Raw genomic sequence first — 5,650 nt, 5'->3', positions numbered from 1 at the left:
TGTGTCAATGGAGAAAATTCAACCCAAGGAGCAGGTGAAGGAAAAGTATGGGAAACAAAGTGTTGTTGTTGATTCCACTGCAGCAATCACTAATACTAATAATAATATAGAGAATATAGCTAAAGAGAATGATTAGCAAAAGGTTAGAGGGAATGCAATAGCAAGGACTTCAGTGCCTTGCAAGATGGATGTTGTTGGGGTGACAAATGTTTTTAGTCCTTTGGTGGGAGAAGCTAATAAGGAAATGCATAATCCTGTTGGGGCTATAGATATAGCACAAAGTAGTAGAGGAGGAATTGGGAGTTCTCAACTTAAAATTTTATCAAGATGAAGCTAGTAACTTTGAACGTAAGAGGGCTCAACAAGATCTATAAGCAAAAAAAGTTGAATGAGTTCCTAAAAGAAAATAAGGTAGGCATAGTGACTATTGTTGAACACAAAGTTAAGCATCAAGTAGCTGTTAAGATTGTTACTAAGGTGGCTATAAGATAGAATTAGAGTTTTAACTATCAACATACAGGAAAAGAAAGGATTTGGGTGTTATGGAATCCAACATATTTTGATTTTATGTAATAGCCCGGCCAGTAATTTTGAGTGTTGTAGCACCTTTCCCCCATTCACTGCTTATTCTATGCTCAATTCTTGTTATGTGACTTGTCGGGGTGGTTGGATTGGTTCCGGGGATGTTTCAGAATGAATTTGGACACTTAGTCCCAAGGTTGGAAGCCTTTGTTAAAAGAGTTGACTGGATGTTGACTTATGTGTAAAAGGCTTCATAATGGAGTTTTGAAGGTTCTGATAGCTCCGTAGGGTGATTTTGGACTTAGGAGTGTGCCCGGATAGTGATTTGGAGGTCCGTAGGTGATGTTGGCTTGAAATGGCGAAAGTTGGAAAATTAGAAGTTTGGAGAGTTGAGAAGTTTAACCGAGAGTTGACTTTGTGGTTACCGGACTCGGATTTTTGTTAAGAAAGTTGGAATAGGTTTGTTGTGTCATTTATGACTTGTGTGCAAAATTTGGGGTCAATCGGAATTGATTTGATAGGTTTCGACATCGATTGTAGAAGTTGGAATTCACTAGTTTTCATTAGGCTTGAATTGGGGTGTGATTCATGTTTTTGATGTTGTTTGATGTGAATTGCGGCCTCGACTAAGTTCGTATCGTGTTTTAGGACTTGTTGGTATGTTTGGACAGGGTCCCTGGGGCCTCGGGAATGATTCGGATGGGAATCAGATTGAAATTTGGACTTGGGAGAAATTTCTGGGTTGCTGATGTCTGGTGCCATCGCACCTGTAGAGTTTTGGTCGTAGGTGCATGACAGCAGAAGCAAAGACATGGTCGCAGGTGCGGTTTGGGAAAAGTTGGGCAGTGCTCATAGGTGCAAGGGTTTGTCCGCACCTACGAGGTCGCAGTTGCGGAGAGGAGTCGTAGGCGCGAGGTCGTGTTTTAGTTGCTTATTGCACTCTAATTTACTGAACTTCAATTGAGTTTGAGCTTTAATCGCTATTGTTTTGTATTAATTTTGTGTTTTATGCCTTGTAAGAGTGATTCCGAGCTATGTAAATGTTATGGAATGAATTTGAGTCATTTGGAGCTTTGAAGCCTGAGTAAATGCCCAAAGGATTAAGACGGGATCGCGTTTGGGGGTTGAGGACCACACCTAGATATCAAACAAATCAAGAAAAAATCGTACTCTGATAAATCCCCACTGGGCGGCACGTGGGGCACCGCATCTGTGCTAATTTCCTGCTGCATGTCAAAACTAGCTCTCTGGATTTCCCCACTAACGCCTTGCATGGCGCGTCACCCCATGCAGCGCGCCTGTGCAAATTTTACATAGTAATTGTCCTATTTCGCGTAGGAAAAGGTGTTTTCGTCTGAGCCCGACCCTACTTGGTGTATATATATATATGGAAAAACGTTATTTTCTGGACCTAAGAAGGCTACGAAGGAGTTGGAGAAGAAAAAGCACAAGGAATTCATCATTCAATCCTCACTCAAGGCACGAGTTTGGATTGTTTTATGTTTTTCTTTACTTTAAACATATTTGTGATGAATTGATCTTTATCTATGGAGTAGTTCTCATTAAGGTTTGATAGATTTGGTGTATTGATATTTGTTTGTGGATTATAACTCTAGTTTTATGTATTGAATCGTTTTGGATGATTTAATTGTTGCATCTATATTCACTAGTTCATGTAATCAAGAGAGGCATAACTTGTGATATCATTGAATTCTATTTTGTTGGTTGAATTCATTAATTCTTCTTAGTTGTCGAACGAGGCTAGTTGAATTATTGATTAAACTTAGTTAGGAGGATAATCGAGAGAGGTTCTCCCACTGATAACCTTCTTTGCTTGCTTCTTGTTCGTTTGTCATTAGTCAATAACCGTAGATTCTTAGTTAATTATAGTTTTAATTACATAACTCTCAACTGTTGATCATCATGGATAGCAACCAAGCTATAAACTACGAAAATACTGTTTAACTCCAATCCTTGTAGATGCGATATTGTATTATACTATATTCGACTAGCGAGCATATTTAAGTGTGTATTTTGCGCTTGTCAAATTTTGGCGTCGTTGCCGCGGATTGGCAATCAATAGTTTTTGAAATAGTTTGTAGTGCTAATTCAGGAACTTTTCTTTTCATTTTATTTTATTTTATATTTCCCTTTTACAGTTGGTTTTCTTTGACTGTGCACATGCTTCAAGTAAGAGTGGTGCATGACTCGATCTTCTGGGAAAGAATTGCTACCATATGAACCATAGATAGAAAAACAACTGCGACAGTTGAGGAAGGAAACAAATCTCCCTGAGAATATAGAAAAGGTTGGGCAGTCCTCAACCGAAGAAACTATGGCTAGAGATGATGATAATGTGGATTTGGCTGAAAGAGAGGCAGCCCAACAACGAGAAAAAGTTGCACGGGATGCTAAAGAAGCAGCAATTAGAGATGCACATATTATCTATGAAGAAGAGAGGGCTCGAAGAATTGCTCACAATCAGCCCTTAGCTGCAACCCAGTTTGGAAACATAGCTCCCGGTGCTGGGAGACCACTTGATGATTATGCTAGACCGGTCTACAACCAAGGATTATCAAGTATTAGACCACCTCCAGTTGCAGCTAATAAATTTGCGTTGAAGCAAGGGTTTCTCCAAACTCTTCAAAACTGTTGTGTCTTCAGAGGGAAGATGAACGAAGATCAAAACAACCATCTTATGGACTTCGAGGAGATTATGAACATCTTTCAATACAGTGGTGTGTTACAAGATGCAGTTTACTTAAGGGCATTCCCCTTCACACTCAAAGATGATGCAAAGCAGTGGCTTCGAAGCTTGCCCCAGGGATCAATTAGAACATGGGAGGAGATGACCAGAAATTTTCTTGATAAATATTTCTCCTCGGCTAAAACGGGCAAGTTTAGAAGAGAAATACATAACTTCTGCCAGAAAGATACTGAAATTGTGTTTGAAGCATGGGAGAGGTTTAAGGAGATTGCAAGAAAGTGTCAACATAGTGGAATTGAACTCTGGATGCAACTCTAGGATTTTTGGGATGGATTGACACCGGCCTTACGTAGAACATTGAGCAATGCAGCTGGAGGCCCGTTGATGAAGCGAACTCCAGAGGAGATAGTTACAATTCTTGATGAGTTGTCTGAAGATGCAAATCAGTGGCCCTCTAAGAGTGTTGAAAGAAGAAGATCGACAGGTGTTCACCAGGTTGATGCTAATACATCTGTACAGGTACAGCTTGATGCTATGGCTAAAGAAATACAGAAGTTGACTTTAGCTACAATACAGAGTGAACCTCATGCAGCCTGTGAATGCAATGGGTCAAAAGCACCCCAATTTTTCATAGAGTTCACAGGGGGGTACTGCAAATGTATGACAACAAAACAACCCCAGATTCCAGGGACAAGGAGCTCCAGGATTCCAAAATCAGCAGATGCAGCAGTTTCAACCTCAACAATCCAATCAGCCTGGGCTAGAAGATCTGATGAAGTCCTTCATTGTCAAGACGGATGAGAGGGTAGATTCTCATGGCGCAGCTATCAAAGTACTTGGAACAGGTTTGCAAAACATAGAGAAGCAAGTGGGACAAATTAACACTATATTGTCTGAGAGAATCCCAGGTACTCCGCCTGCTGATACTAAAAGAAATCCCAAAAAAACGGTGAATGTTGTGACCTTGAGAAGCGGGCAAGTGTTGAAAGATCCCACTCCAACCCAAAAAGTGGTGGTACCTGAAAAACAAAGTTGGGAGCAGCTAAATAATGATGTTGATAAGAAGAAGAAAGGCAAGAAGGGAGATGACAAAAAGAAGAAGGAGTAAACTTCAAGAAGGGAGGAATCTAATAATGAGAGCGAGCATATGCCTGCTTTACCTTTTCCCCAAAAGTTGTATAGAGAAAAGATGGGCAAGCAATTTGAGAGATTTCTGGATATGCTGAAACAGGTTAATGTAAATTTGCCATTCACAGAAGTGCTCTCATAAATGCTAGCTTATGCCAAATTCTTGAAAGAGATCCTTACAAAGAAGAGGAAGATAGAAGAGACCTCAGTAGTCAAGCTCACAGAGCATTGCAGTACAATCTTGCAAAATAAACTCCTACAAAAGTGTGGAGATCCAGGGAGCTTTACTATACCTAGATCTTTAGGCACTATTAATTTTGACAAGTCTTTATGTGATTCTAGTGCCTCAATTAATCTAATGCCTTCGTCTATTTATAGGAAAATAGAGAATGAGATTGGAGAAATAAGGTCAGCACCAATATCTTTGTAGCTGGCAGACTAAATGACTCTGATACCTGAGGGGATAGTGGAAGATGTCTTAATTCGGCTGGATAAGTTCGTATTTCCTGTAGATTTTATAGTGGTCAAGATGGAGGAGAACAAGGAGATCCCCCTTATCATAGGAAGACCATTCTTAGAAATGGGTAGAGAAATCTTAGATATACACGATAGAAGACTCATGCTTAGAGTGGGTGAGGAGACAGTGACTTTTGAGATGGATGTAGAAATAAGGGTGAAAAAGGAGAAGCCAGCTGCAAGTGTTGAGTGGAAAGTAAAGAGTTCAAGAGAGAGGGCTCCAGTGATTGAGAAAGATAAGTGTGGGGTTTACCCCAGAAAGGCTGAGAAGAAGTTGTCTGCATAGATGTGCGCACTAGTTCGAGCGAGAAGAATGGAGCCTGACTTTGATTCAGACCCCGACTAGATATTCAGGGAAGTTTTCTCTAACTTATACTTTTTAATTGTGTGTCATGGGGACATGCCACAACTCAAAGTGTGGGGTGGGGTACAATTGTATGTTGTATGTATGTATATTAGTTTCTTTTGTTAGTTGTAGTAGTTAGAGATAGAAAACAATTGAAAAACAAATTGAAAGAAAAACATAAAAATTTTAAAAATTTTGATTTTTCCCGACCATGGATATCATTTGACAGGTTTCTTGAGGGATTAAGTCGAAGGAAAAAGACAAAAAGATTTTCTTCTGTTAGGTCGTGTAACAATTCCCCCTTAGTTTTTCTATGTGCCACGGTTCTTTTCCAAGGGTTTTGTTTGAACCATGTATAATTAGTTTTTATTTTTGTTAGTAGTAGGAAACCTTGTGCTCTGATTTGAATTGAAAGCAATATCTCTTGACTG

General features: G+C 39.7%; 1 non-coding gene across 1 annotated transcript; it reads right to left on the bottom strand.

Moving 5' to 3' along the window:
• Positions 1 to 3,418: 3,418 nt before the first annotated feature.
• Positions 3,419 to 3,525, bottom strand: LOC142164416 (small nucleolar RNA R71). The gene has a single exon (XR_012695187.1). It is a non-coding gene; the product is annotated as a small nucleolar RNA R71 (small nucleolar RNA).
• Positions 3,526 to 5,650: the final 2,125 nt, after the last annotated feature.

Source organism: Nicotiana tabacum, chromosome 9 (assembly GCF_000715075.1).
Source record: "Nicotiana tabacum cultivar K326 chromosome 9, ASM71507v2, whole genome shotgun sequence".
Classification (NCBI taxonomy): Eukaryota; Viridiplantae; Streptophyta; class Magnoliopsida; order Solanales; family Solanaceae; genus Nicotiana; species Nicotiana tabacum.
The sequence above is the reverse complement of the archived record's forward strand: the minus strand, read 5'-3'. Positions and strand labels throughout refer to the sequence as shown.